Genomic DNA, 25,780 nt, shown 5'->3' with positions numbered 1-25,780 from the left:
GCTTTGAAATAAGCTACCGGTAATTCTAAACCAGGCAAAAATGTATTGTTGCTGGATGGAATACAAGCGGTCATCCTTGCAAAAATGTTTTGCAATGAGTCCTTGGCTTCTATGAAAGCCCTAAAATAGTAAACGAGAGACTAGAGTTTATTTTCAGATTCTGTGACTGGCTTCCAATAATCTTTTATCAGTAGACTTACAGGCAAAATACCAGGTACAAAGGATCAGATTCCATTCTTTGGTATAAGCATGAAACTGTTGTGGATTGCTGTCCGTGGCTAGCATAAAGCAACGAATTACCACGCGTAGAATGCAATGCAAGGCAGGCAGGAGGGATAACTTAAATGTTTTGTTACTTCAAAAAGACCAGACCTGGGACTTGTACGTGGAATCTTTTGCTGCATTTTGGCATTATATCCTAACTTAGGATATACAACTATCTATCTGAGGACTCCCCTAACCCTCCAGTGGGCGGCAGATCCCTTTTCTCCCCGAAACTTTTCATTTTATTTTTTTAACTTTTTTTATTTTTCTTAATTTTTTTTTTTTTTTGGCTGCGCTGGGTGTTCATTTGCTGCACGCGGGGTTTCTCTAGTTGCAGTGAGCAGGGTCTACTCTTCGTTGCGGAGCGCAGGCTTCATTGCGGTGGCTTCTTTTGTTGCGGAGCATGGGCTCTAGAGCACGTGGGCTTCTGTAGTTGTGGCTCGTGGGCTCTAGAGCGCAGGCTCAGTAGTTGTGGTGCTCGGGCTTAGTTGCTCTGCGGCATGTGGGATCTTCCCGGACCACGGCTCGAACCCGTGTCCCCAGCATTGGCAGGCGGATTCTTAACCACTGCGCCACCAGGGAAGTACTTTCATTTTAGATTTACAGAAAAGTGCAGAGAGAGCCCCCTTACGTGGTTCACCTGGCTTCCCCTCCTGTTAATATCTTACATGACCACAATATGTTTGTCACAATTTAGGAACCAACATTGGTACAGTACTATTAACCAAACTCCAGACTTAATTCAGATTTCACCAGTTTGGGTTTTTTTTTTTTTTCCATTAGTGTTCTCCTTCTGTTTCAGGATCCAATTCAGATACTACATCATCTTCAATCACCCTGTCTTCCCAGTCTCTCTGGTCTTTGAGGGGTTTTCTCCCTCTCTTCTTATTGTTCATGACCTTGACGGTCTTGAGAAATGTTACCCAGGTGTCTTGTACAATGTCCTTTCATCTGGGTTTGTCTGATGTTTTCTTATAATTAGAAAGGCGTTATGGATTTGGGGAACCTTCCTGGCTGATCAGATCGGGGGGACGTGCTATTGACATGACATCTGTGGAGATGTTCACCTTGAACACCTGGTTAAGGTAACATCTGCCGGGTTACTATTTTTCCCGATTCCCTACTCTCTTCTTTGGAAGTGAGTCCCTCAATCCAGCCTACTCTCAGGATGGCCGGAGTCAAGTTCCACCTCCTGGAAACATCATTTGACTTTCGGGACAACCCTTTGAGGTCAGGGAAGATTGGAGCTCGTGTCACAGAAATGATGTGGCTAGCACTCAGCGTGGCCCCTGGTACTTACAGGCAATGGTAGCACCTACTGACATCATCATTATTTCTTGTTGTTGAGGAGGCAAAGCTAGCATCTAAATCACAGACCCTAACCCTGGGCTCTGACCACAGCCCCACACCTGTCTAAGGAAGCATGTGAGGCCAGAAAGGCTGTGTCTCGCTCCCAGCAGGCGGAGAGCAGGCACTGCCCAGGTATAATTCGTCACAAGCCTACCTCCCATCGCAGGTATTCAAAGCCAGATGTTACTGACTTAAGGAAACAGCCTCACAGTAAGTTCAACAGAACAGTGAATGAGTCACGCTCCAGGTAATTATGGAAGGTGCGTCTCCAGGGTAAAGCTGAGATGCTTTCCTAGAGACCAACCCCGCTGATGGAACACAATTCCAGACAGTTCTGTTCCTGGCCTTGACCTCTGAGGTCCCTCCGTGGTCTGACCCCGCCTACCCCTCCACCCTTCTCTCCCACTACTCAGCCACCGGGATTGCCCGCCACCGCCGCCCTGAAGTCTTGTGGCTGCCTGTGCCCATCACCTGCACCTTGCTCACTCAGCACTGTTCCTGGAACTCCCTCTGCCACTTAACTCTTACTCACTCTCTAAAACAAAGCGAAGGGCCACCTCCCCAGGAAGCTGGCATTAGGTGACTGTAGGTTCTGAGCGTCTCTGAGGCCAATTGCTGTCAGCCAAGGGCCATTTTGTCCCCCTAAAGAACATTTGGCAATATCTGGAGACATTTTTGGCTGTCAGGATTAGCAGTGCTATTTGCATCTAATGGGAAGAGACCAGGGTTGCTCAATACCCTCTGATGCACAGAAGCCCCTGACGACAGAGAATTATCCAGCCCCCATTGTCATTAGTACCAAGACTGGGAAATGCAGCTATAGACATATAGCTCCTTAGCTCTTAGCAGAGTCCCTGGCCCATGATAAGGACTCAAAAAAATGCAGAAAATGGTTGGATGGATAAAAGGAAGACAAGAGACACCTCTCCTTCCTGACAGGCCCCTTGGAAAGGTTTTAGGGGAGAACTTTGTCAACCTGAAGATTTCTATAACCCAGGGGGCTATAGAAATAAGGCTCATGCCATTCTTCCTGCTTAGAATCGTCAATGGCTCCCCATTGCCTTTGGGATAAAGTCCAAAAGTCATAGCAATTCAGAGAGTGAACATTTACAGATCCATCGAGATCTCGAAATACCTGTGTCTGGGCTTCTGACCTCAGTTGGGGTGGGGTATCTGATGGCCTCAACTGGGGTGGGGTTCTTGCACTTCTGGGCTCCCCAACTCCCTGGATATGCTCCCTCTCTTGATCATGAAGCCTAAACTTAAAGTGAAGGCGGGTCACTTGGGAACTTTGCCACCCAGTTTCTGAACTGAGAGCTCTCAACCACAGATTGTGTGTGTTTTGAGATGAGTTTGGTTTGACCTGGTTGAACAACTTGGGCCTTAGGTGAAAGGTGCTTGGCTTCTCTCCTGGTTCCTGCCCACCCCCTCCACTTATGGGGGACCTGGGTTAGACAAGAAGCCTCAGGACCCGGATGGCTGATGGCACCTGAGGGGTGCTGACACTTGGAGAGACATCTGGCGTGGCTACAGGTGTCTAAAAACATCTGTGTGGGGGTGTCTGGCATGTGTTTCAGACTCTGAACACCTGTTTGGGGGTATCTGATAGCATCTGTGTTGGAGGGTGTCTGAAAGTGTCCATGTGCGGTATGTTTCTGGGTGTTTCTGGGTGTCTGAAAGCCTGTTTGGGGGTGTCTGATGGCTCCTGGATGAAGGTGTCCGGTACTTTTGAGATATTTGGCGTGTTTTTCAGATTTTGAATAGTTTGGGGGCATTTAACAGACCTACGTGGGTGTCTGACCTATTTGAGGGTGCCTGAAAGCGAGTATCTGATGGCATCTGCCTGGGTGTCTGGTATGTGTTTGGGGTATCTGGTGGTACCTATACTGGGGTGTCTGGGACCACTTGAGAGATATATGACTCATTTTTCCAAGATCTGTAATCTTCATTTCCTGTAATCTATGCTGCCACGTCTTCACAGGAGACAGCCCTGTTCTCTCCATTTCTCGTACTCTCCCCTCTCAAACTTCTCGTCCCCGGACTCATCCCCCTTAGATGTCCCCAAGCTTCCACTGTACCCCAACTCCCGCATCCAGACACCCCCAACTCCCCAAGCCGCCCCCCCCCCAGTACCGCTATCTTCTCCCAGGAAACCCGTCCCGGTTCCGCTAATCACCCAGGCCCCCGTTGACCCCACAAAACGCCCCTCAACCCCGCTGATCTCTCCTTAAGATCCCCTCTAAGCGCCCCCCAGTCCCACAGATACCCCAGCGCCCCACTGACCCCCTCCCCAAAAAAGCCCCCCACCCCGCAGATTTCCCCTCAGGATCGCCCGTAGCCCCCTTGCTCCACTAACCCGCCCTTCAAGGATCACTCTCACCCTCCTCGCAAATACTCTTCAGTCCCCTCGCCCCGCGTAAACCCGAGCGAACGACTCCTGCCTGAGGCCCCAGGTACAGCTTCAACCCAAGTCCTTAGTTACCCGGACCCACCGATCCTCGCGGCCACGCCCCCTTCCGGGCCCACACCCTCTAGTCCGCCCTCCGGGGCGGAGAAGCGCGTGCGCACCTCGCCCGCGCGGCTTCCCGCTTCCGGCTCCGGGCTGAGGGCGGCAGTGGATCCCGGGAGGCCGGGCGGCAGAGGCGGCCGGGACACTAACGAAGCTGCGGGCGGCGAGTGACCAGCGGGGGACCGAGGTGAGGCCGGCGGGGCGGGGCTGAGGAGAATGGGGTTCGGGCCCCGAGGAGGCGCCGTCGGGGCCCGGGGGCGGCGTCGGGCGCTGGACCCCCGGGGCTGCCTGGGCTTCGGGCCCGGCCCCCATGGGCTCGTCCAAACTGGCGGGCGGGTCCTGAAGTGCAGGCTGCCTCTTTCGTGCATGTGGGCTGTGTTTGGCGAATGCAGAGTGCAGACGATGCCCGCCGGTTCTGTCCGAGCCCCAGCGCTTGGGCGGTGCAACCTCCGTGGTTCAGCCGGGAAAGGACACGGGTTCTAGGTTCTGGAGCTCCCCGGGGCAGGACCTGGGATGTGGCGATAACCATAAAAATACCCAGCACCGGGGGGACTTGAAGCCTCCGAGCAGCACTTATTCCGCGGAGCAGACGTCCTCCTGACAATTGATCGTTGGGGTAACAAAAACATACGAAGTGTGTGTGCTTTGGGTCTTTCTTAGTTCTCTCTCCAGTTTCTCTCTTGTGGGAGAATTTAGATGGTGCGGTGCAGGAATGAGAGGCCGTTGGTCCTTGCACGGTTTGTTGTAGCTGTCCTCTTGTCTTTTCTACCTGGCGCTCTGTTGAGATCGAAGCGGTAGAAGAGATGGCTGGCCCAAGGGGTCAAAAGTGTTCGCGAAGTTTTACCACAGAAGCGAAGAACACAGCTTTTCCCCCTTTTGCCTCCGTTCGGGGAGAGTGGAACTCCAGCCAGGAGCGAGGAAGGGCGGGTCCCTTCTTGTTGACCAGAGAGAGTTCAGGACAGGTGAACAGCCCTATGGCCAAGGGCGATCTGGGGATGATTTTGCAGGTATCCGGGTGAATGAGTAATTCTGGAGCTGTACGGAGAAGTGTCCAGAGCCCAGGCTTGAGTGTCAAATCAGATCTGGGTTCTGGTGCCAGTTTCCACCACTAAGTCTCAGTCTCCCCACCTTTAAACCGGGAATAAGGATTGGTTGGGGATTTGATGGGGTCATATGTGTAAGGTGCATGGCACAGCGCCTAGCATATGGTGAATGCTCAATAAATGTTATATACTCCGTGCATATGGTATGCCCCCAGGCCTGTATTTTAATTTTAATTTTTTTTTGAAGTACAGTTGATTTACAAAGTTGTGTTAGTTTCAGGTGTACAGCAGAGTGACTCAGTTATGTATATTCTTTTTCAGATTCTTTTCCATTATAGGTTATTACAAGATATTGAGTATAGTTCCCTGTGCTATACAGTAAGTCCTTGTTGTTTACCTGCTTCATATATAAACAGGTAAACAACAGGTGTGTATATGTTAATCCCAAATTCCTGGTTTATCCCCCACCCCCGCCATCCCCTTTGGTAACCATAAGTTTGTTTCCTATGTCTGTGAGTCTACTTCTGCCTCCTAGATAAGTTCATTTGTATCATTTTTTTTAGATTCCACATATAAATGATATGCGATATTTGTCTTTTTTTTAATGTTTATTTTATTTATTATTTATTTTTGGCTGTGTTGGGTCTTCGTTGCTGCGCACGGGCTTTCTCTAGTTGCGGCGAGCGGGCGCTACTCGTCATTGCAGTGCACGGGCTTCATTGTGGTGGCTTCTCTTGTTGCAGAGCATGGACTCTAGGCGCACGGGCTCAATAGTTGTGGCGCACGGGCTCAGTAGTTGTGGCACACGGGCTCAGTTGCTCAGCGGCATGTGGGATCTTCCCGGACCAGGGTTCGAACCCGTGTCCCCTGCGTTGGCAGGCGGATTCTTAACCACTGTGCCACCAGGGAAGCCCTGTCTTTCTCTTTCTGACTTACTTCACTTAAATATGATATTCTCTAGGTCCATCCCTGTTGCTGCAAATGGCATTATTTCTTCCTTCCTTCCTTCCTTCCTTCCATCCCAGGCCTGTATTTTTAAGTTGACATTCCAAGTAATAAAGAGTCTGGAAAGTTTGAGCATCTCGGTTGTTTGGACTGGGTCAGAGTTTTATGCTTTATCAGTAGCTTGCTAGCTCTATGGCTCAAGCCCTTTTGAGTGGGAAAGAAAAAAAAAAAACGTTGCTCTAAATCCAGTAAGAGCATACAGCCGGCGGGCATACTAAATTTAATTCTTGTAAATTTAACTTGTTTGGGGTTTGTATCGCTTATGTCCCTTTTCAATGGCATACCTGAGAGAAAGGAGAAAGGGATTCTTTGGTTCCTTTCTTTCTCTTTTTTCCTTCAGTCGACTTGAGAATGCCCCCACGCTGAAAGTTGTGGTGGCACGTACGTTGTTCCTGGCAGAAACTGTGGTATAATTTTCATTCTTGTCACACAGTAACGATTACAGCTGGCTGCAGGGCCCGTTGCCCATGTCACCAGCGCCCGGGACTAGGGCTGTAGTCACCAGCTGTGCCTCCCTGGGTGTTTACCTTCCACGTGTTTAGCATATTTCTGATCCTTGTGTCAAGGTCTCCTTCATTTTTCTTCACTCATCCTGGGTCCTGTTTCCATTTCCTCAAATTCCATCGATGAGTTTTTAAACACTTTCATCTAAACATTTTCATCGGGACTCTCTTAAATCATTTTAAGCCCAGAGGTCTTTGTTACGTCCAGCCCAATCACTGTTTCTTTGTTAGTTAAACTTTACTTTTCCCCTGAAAGTGGCGAAGAGCCGCTCTGTTTTGAAAACCCTCTCTCCAGGTGCAAAACAATTCCAGTCACAGTTCTGGAGCAGCCCGGTAGGAATTTTTTTGGAGGAGGAATGTGGCTGACGGGGGAGGGGCAGAGTGATTAAAATAATGTCCTTGTGGAAGTCTCAGGGAAAGGACCCCTGCAGCTATGCTCATTTTTTGTGTGGTTAAAATTGCCTTGGGTGTAAACTAAATTCTACTGGCGTTTCTCTGCTTTTGTTCTTAGGTAGATTCATAGTTTCCACCGAGATTAAAGTAGTGTTTGGTTACGTTCAAAGTAGCAAATACACAGCCGACTTGCCACCGTGTCTTGAAAAAATAATGTTCTAAAGGTTTAATTTAGAGTATTTACGGTTAACGCATTGTGGGTGGTTACATTTTATTTTATTTTGTTTTCATTTTTTTTTAATGGCTGCGTTTGTTGTTGCACGGGAGCTTTCTCTAGTTGCAGCAAGCAGGGGCTACTCATTGCGATGGCTTCTCGTGTTACGGATCACGGGCTCTAGGTGCACCGGCTTCAGTAGTTGAAGCATGCAGACTCAGTAGTTGCGCTGCATGGGCTCAGTAGTTGTGGCGCATGGGCTCAGTAGTTGTGGCGCACGGGCCTAGTTGCTTCGCGGCATGTGAGATTTTCCCAGAGCAGGGATCAAACCCGTGTCCCCTGCATTGGCAGGCGGATTCTTAACCACTGTGCCACCAGGGAAACCCTTGACCTGTTTTAGACTTCAGACCTCCAGAACCAAAAGAGAATAGATTTCTGTTGTTCTCAGCCAGCGTTTGTGGTAGTTTGTTACAGAAGCAATAGGAAAATCGTGCACCTGGTTTTCCTTCTCATTTGACTTGGGAGCCTCCTATGCACACCCCTGCGCCATCTCATTTCCCTTTCCGTCTGTCCTTCTACCACGGAAGCTTCTAACATTCCAGGCTTTTTAACATTCCCCAGCAAGCCGCTGTCACCCCACCTTCGCTGACCTGCCCTGCAGCCCCTTCTCTGCACACATAGCCGTGAGCACCGTGAACACAGAGGTGGCAGCAGGGAGCTCAGATCTGCTTCGGTGATATTGGAGGTGCAACTAAAACTCTCTAATCCTCAGTTTCCTGTCTATCAAATTAGAAACATAATACCACTCCTTATTTCCTAGGGTTGTCATTGCGTGTGGAGTGCTTCTGCAGTGTTTGCGTGTGTTCGTTCATTCCTTTATTAATTCATTCAGCAGATTATTACCTGGCACCCTCTGTGAACCAGGTCCTAGGGTTACAACAGCAAACACAACTTTGCTTTTTTTTTTTTTAAATAACTTCTTTCATAACAAATATATATCTACATATATATACATATATATATATATATATATAGTATTTTTCTTCAACGAAGTACAACCACAGTGGTCTCCTCCAGAAATCCGAGGCCCAATTATAAGTCACACCTGGTAAATCAGTGCTTCTAAATTTGTCACCAGGTTCCCCCTGCACCCCCTCCCCGCTTATGATCAGGAAGCTAAAACCTTCCTTGTGGTGTTTCTCCCTCTTCTAGAATATTCCCAGAGCTCTGATCAAAGGGGAAGGCCCCCAGCTTCCCCACCTGCTGGGGAGAGCTCTGCCATCCGCAGGGTCAGCCATTCTGCTGCTGCTGTTTTTAATTGGGATATTATAATTCATATACCATAGCATTCACCCTTTTAAAGTGTATGAGTCAGTGGTTTTTAATATAGTCACAGAGTTGTGCAACCATCACCACTAATTCCAGAACATTCTCATCACTGGAAAAGGAAATCTCCTACTCATTAGCAGTCACCCCCCATTTCCCTGTCCCCAGGCACAAATCTGTTTCCTGTCTCTATGGATTTTGCCTGGACAACTGATCTCTAGTCAGTAAGCAGAGGGAATTCTCTGGTGGTCCAGTGGTTAAGACTCCGCGCTTCCACTGCAGGGGCGCGGGTTCCATCCCTGGTCGGGGAACTAAGATCCCACATGCCGCAAGGCAAGGCCAAAAGATAAACAAACAAACAAACGAAAAGCAGAAACGGAGTTAAGGTGAAATCTGAAGGCCTTCTAGATGGTAAAACTAAACACTGTCCCCGGAGATTTTTAAAAACTGGGGTTGCTTTCCGTTGGTCTGGAAGTTTCGCCTTGTAGATGGGCGTGGATAGGGGGGCTTCTGGGACACTGTGTGTTTGGTTTTGACCACGATCATAATGAAAACTACCATTTTACACAGTGATGCCATAAGCATGCGCACACGTGCACACACACACACACACACACACACACACCCCCATGGGATCCAAAGTTTTACTCTGGTAGTTTCTATTCTATTTTATTATAAGCTGTCTTCCCAACTCATGAATGGGCCTGGTCCTCAACTGGTCCTCAATGTCAGAATGCCACCCCGGGGTCCCAGTGCACCAGACGGTAAAAAAATGTTTAGAAAAGGATGAAGCACTTGGTGACACAATAACTCTGACTTTTGAGGAACTGTATTAGTTTCCTAGGGTTACTGTAACAAATGACTACAAAATGGGTGGTTTAAAATGACAGAAATATATTCTTTCGTGGTTCTGAAGGCCAGAAGTCTGAAATCAAGGTGTGTGCAGGGCCATTCTTCTTCAGAAGGCTTTAGGGAAGGATCCTTTCTTTTGATGGACTCTTTCAGCTTCTAGAGGTGGCCAGAGGTGATCTTTGGCTTTGGCCAGCTTTTTTTTTTTTTTTAATTGAAATATAGTTGATTTACAATGTTGTATTAATTTCTACTGTACAGGAAAGTGATTCAGTTATACATATATATACATTCTTTTTCATATTCTTTTCCATATGGTTTATCACAGGATATTGGATATAGTTCCCTGTGCTATACAGTAGGACCTTGTTGTTTATCCATCCTTCTGCCTCCATCTTTTTTTAAAAAATAAATTTATTTTATTTATTTTTATTTTTGGCTGTGTTGGGTCTTCATTGCTGCGTGTGATTTTTCTCTAGTTGCGGTGAGCAGGGGCTACTTTTCGTTGCAGCGCTTTGAAATTGCGGTGGCTTCTCTTTTTTTTTTTTTTTTTTTTTTTGAGGTACGCGGGCCTCTCACTGTTGTGGCCTCTCCCATTGTGGAGCACAGGCTCCAGACGCGCAGCCTCAGCAGCCATGGCGCGCAGGCTCAGCGGCCATGGCTCACAGGCCTAGCTGCTCCGCAGCATGTGGGATCTTCCTGGACCGGGGCACGAACCCGTGTCCCCTGCATTGGCAGGCGGACTCTCAACCACTGCGCCACCAGGGAAGCCCCACGGTAGCTTCTCTTGTTGCAGAGCACAGGCTCTAGGCACATGGGCTCAGTAGTTGTGAAACGCAGGCTCAGTAGTTGTGACTCGTAGGCTCAGTAGTTGTGACTCGCAGGCTCAGTAGTTGTGGCGCCCGGGCTTATTTGCTCCGCAGCATATGGAATCTTCCCGGACCAGGGCTCGAACCCGTGTCCCCTGCATTGGCAGGCAGATTCTTAACCACTGCGCCACCAGAGAAGCCCCTGCCTCCATCTTCACATGGCCTTCTCCTCTCTGTGTGTCTGTCTGTCTCTGTATCGGTGTGTCTCTCTGCGTCCAAATCTCCCTCTTCTTTCCCTTATAAAGACACCGTCCTTTGGATCTAGGAGGGCCCACCCTAAATCCAGGATGATCTCATCTTGAGATCCTTGACTTGATTACATCTGCAAAGACCCCGTTTCCAAATAAGGCCACATTCTGAGGTTCCGGGTGGACATGAATCTGGGGGGGACCCTATTCCACGCCCCTCAGGAACTTTCTATTTCCAGTGACGTGTAAATGAGAACAAGTTTACAGGGGTTATTAGTACTTCATTCTTACACTCTTTAGAACACATTGTAATTTTCAGGTATTTTAAAGCTAAGTGTTGAACTTCGGCTCACTCTCAGGAACCCAGTAAGTAAGAAGAGGAAAGAGGAGATCTTCAGGAAAACTAGTTCCTTGTTGGCAGCTTCTAAATCCGAATCTGCTGTGAATATAATTTGCTACAAAGTATAAAGAGGTGCCTGATATGTTACAGTGGGTCAAAATGTTTGGCTAGTTGCCTGTACTCTGAATAACTCCTCCTTCTCCGTGCGTTCAAATACCACCCTCATCAAATACACAACTCTTGTACCTTAGAGAGGGAGAAGAATGTTCCGTCTGCCTAGCCCTGCACCTAGCTTACATAAGTACATGAAAGTGTTCTCTTCCTGACCTTGAGACATGAGATATATTCAAATATATTTGAGCTCACACCGTGGCAGCACTAAAAGGAATACTAATGAAGGTTTTGCAAGGTTCTGGAATTTTCCTAATATAGGAGCTGGTTAGAGCTGGCATTCTTAGGACGGTGAGGATCTTGAGATGGTCAGAAACCCACCTCGTACCTGTTTGCTGCCAGCATGGGCTATTTCAGGGCTCTGGAATTCAGTAATGACTCCACACAGTTAAGCCACTTTGCTGCTTCCCTTATTCCATTCCCTTGTGTGTGTCGGGGATTAAAAATGGGAGCTTCCCATGCCCCGTGAGCCCTGCTGGGTGCATCTTGATTGTTGGGAATAGGCCCTTGTTTCCAAAACAAACCAACTAGATACAGTAGACCAGGGCTCAGCAGACTTTTTCTGTAAAGAGCCCGATAGTATATACTATAGTCTGCAGGTCACACAGCCTCGGTCACAGCTACCCAACTTGCTAAGGCAGCCCCAGACTACGTGGAAATAAGTGGGCATGGCTGGGAGTCAGTAAAACTTTATTTACAAAAACAGGTGGCTGGCCCGCAGGCCAGAGTCTGCCACCCACTACAGTAGACTCATGACTTTTCCTGTTCTCTTTCTAGGCCTGTGACTCTGATCTTGTAAATTTGGCGAGGGACACAGGTGCAGGGGGGACAGGAGTTCCTCGCAGGTGTGAGTTTACACTGAGAACTCCCCATGGAGGGTCTCGCTAAGCCTCACCTCCCCCTCAGACCATTTTGGTTGTCCTGTGACAGAAATGCAGCGCCCTTGAATAATTTCCCAGGCCATTGCAAGCAAACAGGTTTTGTTTTTTTTTTTCCTGGCATTGTAGGTGCAAGTTTTTCTTTCCTCCCTTCCGCCTTTAACAGAATGCTTTTTATCTGCTGAAAGAGAAACCCACTGGCCTCTGTCAAGTGTTTGATTTCCTCTGCCCTCCTTCCAGCCACCTCTGCTAACATTTGCTCTGTGTTTCCTGCATTGAAGGTTTTGAAAATAGTAATAATATATAATAAGGCCAGTTGGGGTTTTCTGGAAGATTTCAGATGTGTAGTAGCTACACCTGAATTAATCTTTTCAAAATCATCTGTTTTCATTGACAAGTTTTTCAGTCATGTCATTTTGATTTCTGGACAGTCAGCTGAATTAACATAATTGTTTAAAACACGCCAGTGATGAAAAGCCGGCTGCCCTTCTTGGCGGGGCCTGAGGGGGTGGAATGGTTTTGCTGGGCCCAGTACAAGCATCTGGCCTCGTACTCAGAGGGACGAGAAATACTTACCCACGAGGCATATGCTCCCTGTGGATGAGACTGAAGGTGCCTCCTTCCTGACACCAGAAAGTAGTGTGAAATGGAGCAAAGGGGAGTGGATAAGCTCTGGGACAAGCCTGGACAGCGCAGGGGTGTCTTCCTCATGTTCTTTCCCAGCTGTGTTCTTACCAAAGTGTCAAGGTCATACCTCTGTCCTCCCGACCAGATTTGCCCTTTTCTACCTCATGTTGGAAGGCCATTTCCGTTGGTGGTCCATGTCATCCTTTAGGTGTGATTCTTACTAGTTTACTCTTTTTTTTTTAATCACTATAGAATTTCTTTTTAATTGAAGTATAGTTAATTTACAATATTGTGTTAGCTCCAGGTGTACAGCAAAGTGATTCAGAAATATATGTGTGTGTGTGTGTGTGTGTGTGTGTGTGTGTGTGTGTGTATCTCACATCTTCTTTATCCATTCATCTGTTGATGGGCACTTGGGTTGCCATGTCCTGGCTATTGTAAATAGTGCTGCTGTGAACATTGGGGTGCATGCGTCTTTTTGAATTAGACTTTTCTCTGGATATATGCCCAGGAGTGGGATTGCTGGATCATATGGTAACTACTAGTTTACTCTTGGTAAAAAGTTCCAGGGACACCCCCGCCTCCCCGCTTCCCGCCATGCAGTGGTTAAACTTGTTCATCAGAATGCCTCACAACACTAAACGGAGCGATTTTTTCCGCTTATTTCCATGAACCATCCTTGCCAAATGCTAAGGGAGCTCTGAGGAGTGAGCACCACAGGGTGCCTTCCAGGCCACTTACAGAACACTATGGGGGTCCCTGGGTGTCGGAACCAGTTCCTCGACGGAAGCTCTCAGGGTCCCAACCATCACGCAGGATAGCTGTCGGTAGAGAAGGAGGAATGAAGCTCTTAAGTGCTGTTTGAGTGTCTCCTGCAGCTCTAGTTTTGCTTTTTTTTTTTTAAGGAAACATTTTAACCATTTTTAAGTATAGATTCACATTGCTGTACACCCATCCCCTCCACCCATCTCCTGGACTTTCTCATCTTCCCAAATTCTGTCCCCATTAAACACTGACTCCCCAGGCCCCTGTCCCCCACCATTCTACTTTCTGCCTCTAAGAATTTGACTACCCTGAGTCCCTCGTATACATAAAATCATGCAGTATTTGTCCTTTTGTGACCGGCTTATTTCACGGAGCATGATGTCCTCACCTAGGTGTAGCAGGTGTGAGCATTTCCTTCCTTTTTAAGGCTGGATAACATTACATTTTACGGATATATCACATTTTGTTTATCCATTCATCTGTCAACGGACACTTGGGTTGCTTCCACCTTTTGAGTATTGTGAATCATGCTGCTATGAACATGGGTATGCAAGTATCTATTTGAGTCCCTGCTTTCAGTTCTTTCGGGTCCATACCCAGAAGTGGAATTGTTGGATCATATGGTAATTCTATGTTTGACTTTTCTGAGGAACTGCCACACTTTTCCATGGCAGCTGCACCATCTTGCATTCCCACCGGCAACACATGAGGATTCTAGTTCCTCTACATCCTCACCAACCCTTGTTATTTTCCATTGTACCATCCTAGTGGGTGTGAAGTGGCATCTCATTGTGGTTTTGATTTGCATTTTCCGAGCAGTAAGGATGTTGAGCATCTTTGCACGTGCTTATTGGCCATGTCTGTATCTCCTTTAGAGAAATGTCTATTCACGCCCATTTTTGAATCAGATTGTTTGTTTTTTAATCGTTAGGTGGTGGTAAGACTTCTCTACACTCATTGCATCTGACACCAGAGGGTTGTAAGAACTTAAAAGCAAGTCTTAGATACCCATGACCTCTGACATCTCCAGGCATTCCACCAGAAGACTGGTGTCTGGTAAGCATGGTCCCAGGCCTGGGAAGGAAGCAGAAGAATTGGCCCAGGGCAGTCGCCCAACTAGAGACCAGCCAATCCGCTGTCATCCCCCTGTCCCCCAGAAGAGTAGGTTATCAGAGCTGAAGTCATGAGCCTGAAAGCCAGCATGAATCATTAGGAAGAAATGGTGTCACATCAGCCTCATTTCCTCTTCTGGCAGGTGACCGTCTAGTCAGTAGACCAGGAAAACGGGGTGGAATGTGGGGAGATGGGAAGCGTCAGATCGGGTCCTGGACATCATTCTTGGGGGCAGAAGTGAGAAGCACACAGAGATGTTAAGATAATTCTGAGCTCATCACCATTTAGCCAGGCTTATAACTAGTTGGATGAAAGTTCCCAAACGGCGTTAATTAGTGAGTTAATTAGAGGGAGATGGCCCCCCGGGTTCCATCCTCTGCTCTGTCCACCAGCCATTTACCATGTAATTTTTTTTTTTTAATTTATTTTGGCTGTGTCTGGTCTTCGTTGCAGCATGCGGGCTTTTAGTTCCCTGACCAGGGATCGACCCCACGTCCCCTGCATTGGAAGGCAGATTCTTTACCACTGGACCACCAGGGAAGTCCTTACCATGTCATTTAGAAAAGCAAAGATGTGGAAAGTTTGCTTATCAAAGCTGGAGGGGTGGCCTCCATCTCTGTGTCATAGAATCGGGGCCCCCAAATCTCAGCGACTGAAATAGTTAGCTGAAGCCAGCAAGGTGGGCTTCGGGGCAAGGAATGTTTCGATTCCCATGCCTGGATCTAACTCTGCATTTCCTGGCCTGGACGCCATGGACATTGGGGGCCAGCTGATTCTCCGTGGTTGGGATGCTGAACAGCATCCTTGGTGGTGACCCACTTGATGTCAGGAGCACCCCCCATAACCCCTGGTAGTAATGATCAAAAATGTGTCCAGATGCTGCTAAATGTCTCCCAGGGATCTGAATCAACCACTGGTCTCAGTAAGCAACTGTGGAAATATAGGATGGGAAAGGAGGAATGACAGCCTGTGAGAAAACAACCTAGAGATTTCGGTTGATAATAATAATAATAGTTTGAACCAGTGGTTCTGAGATGAACTGCTCCTCACCCCCCTTTCCTGTTCCGGTACTACTTGCAACAAAGCAGGGCCCCTCAGGCCTGTAATTTCCGTGTCTTGTCCCGTTCAGTCTCCAGGCAGCTCTGCAAAGCAGTCTCCCTAGCCCTGGAATCTCGTAAACTCCTTGGCTTCGGGTACCGTCCTCTGCCCAAATCTCCATCCCTCTTCTAGACCTGTCTCCTGAGCGCCCCACACCTGTGTCTAGCTGCCACCTGCCATCACCCCGAGTCCTCCCAAGCAGCTGGGGTCAAACCCGCCACTGCTCCCCCCCACCCCGGCCCTAAGTCTGCCCTGCCTGTCCCCCACCCCCAGGTCAGTGGTCCTGGCACCCTCCACCCTCGGCCCCTTCCAGTCTGCTGCCCGCTTGCATCCGCTACTTCCAGAGGCAAATCTGAACTAATAACCTCATGCATAAACCTTTCTGTAGCTTCAGTTTCAAGGATAAAGTATAACCCCCAGGGGCCCCCTAAGGCCCACCACAGAACCGTTGCGCACAAGGCATCCCCTCCCCGACTGCCCCTCCACCCCACTTTGTTTCTCCTCGTTTCTCCTCTTCTAAACCACAGACCAGGCATCTCCCTTACTTGCCTGCCTCTCTCTCTCCTTCCCTCGAACAAATATTTATTGGGCATCCACCCTGCACCAGGCCCTGTGCCTATCACCGACAACAGAGAGATCCCCAGCTGCGTGGAGTTTCCTAAGTAAAACATGAGAATGCAGCACCCTCCTCGTTATTTGTGGATTCTGTATTCACGCACTCGCCTACTGGCTAAAGTTTCTCTGTAATCCCCCCACGTCAGTGCTCACAGAGCTTCCTCCGCCATTCAGCAGCGCTCCGGGCTGAGGTTGAACTGCACACTCGGCCTTCCCGCCTTCCCCTTCCCGCCTTCTGCCGTCTCAGCTTGTTCTGTAAACAAGCATCCTTTTTGTGGTGTATTTAGTGCCACATTTTCTGCATTCTTGTGCTCTCTGTTGGCAATTGCGCTGTTTTGAAAATGGCCCCCAAGCCTAGGGCTGAAGCGCTGTCTAGTGTCCTAAGCCCAGGGAGGCCGCTAGGCTCCCTCTTGGGGAAAACACGTGTGTTCCACGAGCTCTGTGAGTTACAGAGCTGTTGGCCACGAGTTCAGTGTTAATGAGTCAGAGATATATATTCAGTAAGTCGCCTTTCAACAGAAACACACATCACACGAGGTTCTGTATTAATGGCTTGATGAAAATATGACCAGAGGCTCTTGGAATCTAACCCCAGATTTGCCCTAGAAGCAACGGCTCGGTAACCACTAACTCAGTGTTCGCAACAACTTTATAGACGTAACCAGTGCACGAGTGGGTGCAGAAACCTCCCAGATTGGGCCTCCTTGACCTTCCCCTTCACTTCTGCCCTGCAGGTATGTCTTCTCTCCAACCACGTTTGTCCCCTGCACCCCAGGGGCAACTGCAGCCTGGGATCCCCAGCCACTGTACAGGGAACTCCTCATCCCCAGCCTGTCTCGGGAGCACACCCTTGCCCTGAATTGGAGGCCCTGCCATGCCTGCTGCAGGACAGGCATCTGTCTCCGAGTCTTACTCTCCCGACCCTTGCTCCTCCAAGCCCCTTTTCACTCAGGACTCCTCATTTCAAGGAGCCACCCCAGCTTTTCCCCATGCTCTGGACCAGCCAGCTGGGGTGTACAGGTGTGGGACATGAATGAGTCACACGGGGGATCTGGGGCAGAGCCTGCCCTGGTGGTCCTTACCTTGTCAGTACGGGTTTTCTGAACTCCACACGCTGCACGCTAGGTGGCTGCCCACGGGAGGACCGAGCCCAGCCCAAGGCCTCACCTCCAGCCTGTGAGCACTCAGAAATGATCAACTCATCACAGAAGGCCAGCATTTATTTCTAAAAGCCATATGCCTTCAGTAGTTAGCTTAAAGTGGATAAATGTACTTTTATTTGCCTGTCTTTTGGTGTAGATCCAACAGCCTTTCCAGCGATGGAAATTTGTCATGTTTCTTGAAACCAGACCTATGGTAGAGACTCTGCTCTCTAATTTCCATTTAATCAGAAATTTAAAGAAACCTCCGGCCATCCAACTGCTGAATCCTTTGAAATAATTTTAGATTTACGAAGGGTTAAAAAAAAAAGATCATGCAGGTATTCCCTGGCAGTCCAGTGGTTGGGACTTGATGCTTTCACTACTGGGACCCAGGTTCGATCCCTGGTCAGGGAACTAGGATCCTGTAAGCCACGTGGCACAGCCGAAAAGAAAAAAAGATGGTGCAGAGAGTTCCCATATACCCTGCACCCAGCTTCCTAGCGTTAACTTTTTTTGTTTTAATTATAAATGTCATATGACCATTGCAGAAAATTTGGAAAATAGAAAAATGGGGGAAAACACCCAAAATCCCTTGCAGCTACAGTTAATTTTCATTTTGTTGTATCACCTCCCAGGATTTTCTTTCTTTACCCCTGTTTTCCTGCAGGGTTGTCCTTGTCGGTACAATCATTTGAAAAAACAGTTTGGTGATGCGTATCTAAAATCATAAAGCATTTCTAACCTTTGCCTCCGCAATTCTGTCCCTTTGAGACGTGTGTGTGTGTGTGTGTGTGTGTGTGTGTGTGTGTGTGTGTGTGTGTGATTGGAATGCATACATCTGACAACAGGGAAATGATTAAAGCAATACTTAAAAAGACCATAGCAGCATGCAAAACGTGGAACGTTGGTATATTCACCGTGATGACAGCTGTCATCGTATACACCCAGGCAAATAAAGATCGGGGCACAGTGACATTTGTAAATGATGGCAAGAATATTGGCCAATTTTCCTTTTCTTTTAATTTTTCCTTTAAAAAATTTTTTAAGTTCACTCCTGTACTAATAATTGAGGGATCAAATTCAGGTAACAGTGACATAGGTGACATTTTTTCATGAGCCCTTACCAGTGTTTCATAAGGGCCGTTTCTTATCAGCCAGGAATCTTTGCAGGTGAAGAGTTTGTACCACATTTGTTCTTCAGGACCATAACATGCAGCTGGCTGGATTTATGCCCAAGAATGTTCCGCTTTTTTTTTTTTTTTTGCCCCTCAGATGACTCACCACTAGCAGTTTGCCTCAGTTAGTTCTTACCTTTATTAAAGAAGAATAATTTAAAAAAACACCATCTTGGCATTAGATATTAATCAGAAATGTGCCTTATTTATCGATGGACTAATTAAGCCAGTGCCCACCCGCCCCCCCCCCCCCCCCCCCGCAAAAAAAACCTTTGAGGTTAAGGTTTATTAAGAACGCTCGCTAAGGGCTTCCCTGGTGGCGCAGTGGTTGGGAGTCCGCCTGCCAGTGTGGGGGACATGGGTTCGAGCCCTGGTCCGGGAAGATCCCACATGCCACGGAGCAACTGAGCCCGTGCGCCACTACTGAGCCTGCGCTCTACAGCCCTCAGGCCATAGCTACTGAGGCCCGTGCGGCTGGAGCCCAAGCTCTGCAGCGGGAGAGGCCACCGCAGTGAGAGGCCCAGGCACTGCGGTGAGGAGTGGCCCCTGCTCACCGCAGCTAGAGAAAGCCGCACGCAGCAGCGAAGACCCAATGCAGCCAAAAATAAATAATAAATAAATAAATAAATGTATTTTTAAAACAAGAACACTCGCTAAGAATTCACTCCTAGGCAGTACACCAGCTACTTAATTGACATCTAGTGATTTGGGCACTAAAATCTAGCTCTCTGCCTGACTGTCCCATGCCAACCTCATTTTTTCCCTTATGCAGAATCAGAGTAATATTTTTCTACACATCTTGTCACCGAAATTATGCTAGACTGCTTGAGGTATCATGGGGACGGATTGGCCCATTTCTGCCGGGATAAAGGTCTCACATGAATAGTTCCAGTTAGCGTATATTTTGTGTCGCGAAGTGTCCCTGACTCTTAGATGGCCCGGAAGAAAAAGCAGCTTCGAACTGTTTTCATGGAGGGGTGTGGTTTCTCCCCACGCATCTGAGTTTTTCCTTAGTGAGCCGTCAGAACTGTTTAATCAGAGGTCACCTCGCAGTGTGGAAAGGTTCGGAAGAGCCTTCTGCGTCTCTCAGGATTCTGGGGCTGGAGGAGCCCAAGGGAGACCGGGTGCTGATCTGGGCGGTTAGAGATGAGACCACTCACGGCCCCGCCCTCATCTTTCCCCTGACAAGCTAGAGGCCACCTGGCCCATCACCCCGCTTCCAGTCGGGTAGTGGGGTTCCGTCTGGCCTGCTTGCAGACACAGAACTTTAAAACCTGCCAGGAGGGAATTCCCTGGCGGTCCAGTGGTTAGGACTCTGAGCTTTCACTGCCGAAGGCCCGGGGTCGATCCCTGGTCGGGGAACTAAGATCCCACAAGCCACACAGTGTGGCCTAAATAAATAAATAGATAAAAATAAAAATAAATAAACTCTGCTAGGAAAGCCCACCCTCTGGGGCCAAGGGCAGTTGTGTCTGCCCAGTTCCCAAGGGTGGGAGTGTCTCTGGGCACCGTGCAGAGGAGGAGAGCTGTCCTCATGAAGTCAGCCAGGGTAGCAAGAGGGCCACGGAGACCCCAGGAGAAGAGTGGGCTTGGGCAGGGGGAGGTCAACTTTCAGGGCACACAGGACGGGACAGGTCCTGTTGGGGTGATGCTGGCTCAGTAAACGACAGGTCTGGGGGTGAGAAAGTGCACCTGGGGTGGGGGGCACGGTGGGCAGGGAGTTCATCAAGAGAGGAGCCGTGAGGGTTGGCAGACCCTCATTTCGTTCCCCCACCTTCCAGCAGAGCCCAGTCTGTTTCGTGGAGATTTTTTTGTTTCTTAAGTGGAAAGGTGACAAGTTGTCTTTAAAGTGAAATAGCCAAGGACGGGCTCGCACCCGACCCCTGCAGGCCTCACCCTTGGGTGTCTGCCCTTGACCTTCCTGGCAGGGACCAGGTCTTCCTGTGTACCTGTGCCATGTGCACAGAGATGGCCGGTGATGTCACTCAGAGATGAGTGACACCCGACCCTCACCCTGACGAGGTCAAGGTTTGATGGGGCCTGAGGCAATGAGATGAAAGCAGTGTGTGTAGGGGGGTGGGGGGCAGGTAACGGAAGCGCACTGGAAGGCCTAGACCACGGGGGTGGGGAGCAGGGCAGGGCAACCCAGAGGGACTCTGACCTGGCCCCAAAGCTGGCCGAGCAAAGGGGCACCTGGGCCAGGGCCTCCAGGGCTCCCCAGTGCTGCATGACAGCACAGTTGGGGTACAGGGTGCAATTGGTGGCAAGAGGTGAGGCCTGGGAGGGCCCTGAACCCTGGAGAGTCCGGCACAAGCAGGCCAGGGAGTTAGGACTTTATACCAAAGCCATGGGGACGCTGATCAGGTGTGTGGGAAGCTGCACAGGCAGCAGGTGGGGAGGGACCGGGGTGGCAAGTCTGGATGGGCAGCCAGCCAAGGAGGTCACAGCCTTGGCTCAACGGCCAGGACTTGTCCCGCTGGCACAGAGGGAGGGCCCTGCACAGAGGGGAGGAGGCTCCCAGAGAGCACGGGGGAGGAGCCCCGGGGACAATGCAGGGAGAGAATGAGTGTGGGCGGAGGGGAAGCCACCTCTCCTGGGAAGTGTGTCAAGTCCAAGTTCCCTGGTGGGGGGAGGCCATGTGCTCCCAGCTCACCACAGTGCTCAGCAGAGCTCTTTTTTTTTTTTTTTAATTATTTTTTGGAGTATAGTTGATTTACAACATTGTGTTAGTTTCTGCTCTACAGCAAAGTGAATCAGTTATACATATACCTATATCCACTCTTTTTTAGATTGTTTTCCCACATGGGTCATTACAGAGTACTGAGTAGAGTTCCCTGTGCTAGTTATCTATTTTATATATAGTAGTGTGTCTATGTCAATCCCAATCTCCCAATTTATCCCTTCCCCCTGCCGCCAGAAGAGCTCTTTTGAGTGGATCTAAAGTATCTGAGAATCCAGACCCTCGACCCTGCTTGCAGAGTGCGACCCACTAAGCTCCCCAGCAGCTGGGGATAGAGTGGTCGACCAGACAGTGGCCTGCTGTCAGGAAGCTTCCAGACAGTCTGTGCTATGCTGGGGGAAGATGGACTGTGGAAACGAGGGGTGGGGGACCCAGCTGCTAAGAATTTATCCCAGGAGAGTATCCATTGCTGATGAAGTATGTCACGCAGATGTCCATCACAGTTTAATTTACAACCACGGGAAACATTGGAAATACCCCAAGAACATGACATTAGAGGAATGGTCGTGTTTAATAAGTGATTTTACAGCCATTGCAAAAGGTTTCCTTAAGAAAGCTGTTGTAAAAGCTTTACACAATATATTTGACAGGCGGGCAGAATGTTTATGACACATCTTAAGCAGAAAGGCAGGATGTAAAATTAAGTTTGGGCAGGAGCTCACCCATGTATTAGGTCAAACCGTGGGAAATGGTCATTTTTGTAGGTCAGAAATGGTTGATGGTTGGCGACCGTGTGACCTCACTGAAATGAACGGAAATAAGAATGGAAAGGAATGTGCTAAAACAGGAGCAGTGGTTCTGTCTGGTTTGTGAAATCCCAGGCGGTTGCTATTTAATTATTATGGGAAACTAGGATTCCCTCGTCTGCGTTAACGTCACCTGTTACATAGGGGACCCCCCCAGGAGAGCCCACTTCCACGCCCGCCCATGAGCCAGCCCTTCACGGGGACCACCATCCTGGACTTCCTTTCCTCCAAGCATCACCCCCATCCTTCGGCCCCTTCCTCCCAAGTCACGGCTGGGACCCCTGGGTAGTTCTACAAACTCTCCAGGGCATACCCCGCTCAGCCCGAGTTGGCCCTCGTGGGGGCCTCAGTCTGCCTACATCCGACCCTCCGTGGTACTTATTAGAACACAGCTTTCCAGGTGCCGCTTCCAGCCAATGAACTCACTGAACTTGGCCCAGGCCCTAGATAAACTCCAGGGCAGGCTTGGCCGGCCAGCAGTTTGGCCCTCCTAGCTCTGGTTATCGCACTGATACTGCTGTGACCTAAGATGGCCCAGCCCTGTGTGCAGCACACTGTTGGTTTATTGAGCCTGCCTTCAGGCACCAAAAACCCCTTTGGTTTTCTCACCTGTGCTGCTGCTACAGGTGGGAACCTCCCATGCCCCCATCTTGGCTGAATCTCTTGATATTTCCTCCATAGTAGCCTATCAAGATGGTTTTGTGTTTGGGAACTCCCTGGCGGTCCAGTGGTCAGGACTCAGCACTTCCACCGCAGGGGGCCCAGGTTCCATCAGCGGTCGGGGATCCCGCATGCCACGTGGGGCGGCCCCCCCCCAAAAAAAAGCTTTGTGTTAATTCATCTCTCTGTCTTTATTTCCAAACAAAATCTGGGGCAGCTTCTCTGCTCCATGTCATCTGTGAATTTGATAAGCAAGCCTCCTATGGTCTCATCTCAGGCAAGACCAAGGACAGAGCCCTTTGGCATTCCACTAGAGACCCTCTTTCTACGTAACAAGCTTGAGTGTGGATGCCCAGTAAATTTTAAAGTCGCGCAACCTGCACTCATCAGTTCTTAATACCCCCTGGAATTTACAAGGATGTCATGAGGGATTCAGCCAGCACCTAGCTGATACCCCAGGGGCCCGTATCCACTCCGTCTCCCCACTGTGCACAGAGCCACGAGGATTAGCGACCCATTTGCCGTAGTGGCTATAAACACCTTCACTCTGTCTACTCTCCTGTAGGGCTGCAAAGCACACCTCTCAGAGTTTAGTCTTGATTTGTTCCAGGAAACGGGAAACCCAGGATTCACGGCCTATTTCCCATCCCCACAGCCCATGAGCCATTTTTTGCCAGAGATTAACATCGAGTTTGTACGATTAACTTCCTTCCTCTTTTCCAATCAGGATCGCTTTGCCCTTCTGTTGTTTTCTGTCACTCTGCGCTCCCCGGCTCCCCAAAGGCACTCCACACAGGCTCAGCCAACTGTCTCCGTGACGCAAACGTTGTCCGATCTGGCGACTTTAGTTGGCGCCATCTGTGTCCCTGGACAGCCGTGTGCCAGGTACTGAGGAGTTGAGGTCAGCTACATGTCCCTCGTCCCGCACTGAGCTTCGACGCCATCCTCAGCGTGCTTTCTCTGATCCTTCTTGGTCCAAGTGCCATCTCACCAGCAGAGGAGACAGAAGGAAACCACGGTTAAGCAGTCTCGTTTTAGGGAGTTCCCTGGTGGCCTAGTGGCTAGGATCGCAGGCTTTCACTGCTGTGGCCCGGGTTCAATCCCTGAACTGAGATCCCACAAGCCACGCGGTGTGGCCCCAAAAAATGGGGGGGAGGGGGGAGTCATTTGTGTCATATTTTAGATTCCACATGTAAGTGATATCACATGGTGTTTGTCTTTCTCTGTCTGACTTACTTCGCTTAGTATGATAATCTCTAGGTCCATCCATGTTGCTGCAAATGGCATTATTTCATTATTTTTAAATGACTGAGAAATAGTCCACTGTATATGTATACCACATCTTCTTTATCCATTCATCTGTCGATGGACATTTAGGTTGTTTCCATGTCTTGGCTATTGTGAATAGTGCTGCTGTCAACCTAGGGGCGCATGTATATTTTCAAAACATAGTTTTGTCTGTGTATATGCCCAGGACTGTAACTGTTGGATCACATGACAACTCTGTTTTTAGTTTTTTGAGGAACCTCCACACTGTTTTCCATAGTGGCTGCACCAATTTACATTCCCACCAACAGTGTAAGAAGGTTCCCTTTTCTGTACACCCTCTCCAGCATTTATTATTTGTAGGCTTTTTAATGATGGCCATTCTGACCTGTGTGAGGTGGTACCCCATTGTAGTTTTGATTTGCATTTCGCTAATAATGAGCAACGTTGAGCATCTTTCCATGTGCCTGTTGACCATCTGTATGTCTTTGGAGAAATGTTTATTTTGGTCTTCTGCCCATTTTTTGATTGGGGTTTTTGGGGGTTTTTGTTATTGAATTGTGTGAGCTGTTTGTATATTTTGGAAATTAAGCCCTTATCAGTCACATCATTTGCAAATATTTTCTCGCACTTCGTAGGCTGTCTTTTCGTTTTCTTTATGGTTTCCTTTGCTGTGCAAAAGCTTTATCATCTTAACCATCGTAAGTGCACAGCCCGGTGGCATTAAGCACATTCACATTGTTGTGCAAGCATCCCCACCATCATCTCCAGAACTTTCTCACCTTCCCAAACGGAAACTCTGTCCCCATGAAACACTGACTCCTCATACCCCACCCTCAGCCCCTGACACTCACCATCTACTTCCTGTCTCTGTGGATGTGACTCATTTAGGGACCTTACATGAGTGGAATCACACAGTATTTGTGCTTTTGTGTCTGACTTACTTCACTGAGGATAATGTCCTCAAGGTTCATCCATGTTGTAGCAGGTGTCAGAATCTCCTTCCTTTTTAGGGCTGAATAATATTCCAGTGTTACGAAAGGACCACATTTTGTTTATCCATTCATCCATTGAAGGACACTTGGGTTGCTTCCACCTCAGCATTATTGTGAATAATGCTGCTGTGAACATGGGTGTCCCTAAATATTTTCGATTATTTGTCACTTCCCTCCCTCTGTCCCAAGAGGGGCCTGGCCCATTCCTGCCCTTTTGAAACATAACTCGGAGCACCCGCACACACATACCTTTTCAAATGTTATTCTTTTGTTTTTAACAAGGCTCAGTTCCTCCCGAACTTAACTTTTTTTTAAAAAAAGGAAACTTTCATTTGAGAATAGTTTTCAGTTTATGAAAAACTTGCAAAGAGAGTACGGAGTTTCCTTATACCCCCACCCCCGCCACGTAGTTTCCCCTGATGTTCACATTACTGTTGACTAAACTCTGTACTTTATTCAGGTTTCACCAGGTTTTCTGTGCCAAGGTCCAGCCCAGGAGCCCACATTGCGCTTAGCGGATTTCACTTTTGAGCTACTTCCCTGATGTTGTCATCCTTTGCAGTTAAGCATCGTCCAATTCTAATAACCAGCCTTTGAAAATCTGAACTTGGTGGTCTTCCATGGCAGCCCCTCATCCTCCTCCTTCAGATCCTGCCCGCTTTCCTTACTCCTCATGATTCTTCATCAAATCATGTTCCAAATTTTTTATTTTATTGAAGTGTAGTTGATTACAACGTTGTGTTAATTTTTGCTGTACAGCAAAGTGACTCAGTTATATATATATATATATGTATATATATATATGTGTGTGTATATATATATATATATATATATATATATTCTTTTTTTTTTTTTTTTTTGCGGTACGCAGGCCTCTCACTGTTGTGGCCTCTCCCATTGCGGAGCACAGGCTCCAGACGCGCAGGCTCAGCGGCC

General features: G+C 48.5%; 1 protein-coding gene across 4 annotated transcripts in view; it reads left to right on the top strand.

Annotated features, from left to right (window-relative positions):
• The window catches only part of ARHGEF18 (Rho/Rac guanine nucleotide exchange factor 18), a gene marked incomplete at its 5' end in the record, with an annotated part of 94,703 nt that overhangs the window by 30,737 nt on the left and 38,186 nt on the right, over window positions 1–25,780 (top strand). The window contains one exon of one of the 4 annotated variants that reach the window (XM_079917096.1): window positions 4,203–4,310. The exons of the other annotated variants lie outside the window; for them this stretch is intronic. Of the gene's footprint in view, window positions 1–4,202; window positions 4,311–25,780 lie in introns of those variants that run through there. 4 annotated transcript variants of the gene reach the window in all.

The sequence above is a fragment of the Stenella coeruleoalba genome (assembly GCF_951394435.1).
Source record: "Stenella coeruleoalba genome assembly, chromosome: 3".
Taxonomy (NCBI): Eukaryota; Metazoa; Chordata; class Mammalia; order Artiodactyla; family Delphinidae; genus Stenella; species Stenella coeruleoalba.
This window is presented reverse-complemented; position numbering and strand designations above follow the sequence as displayed.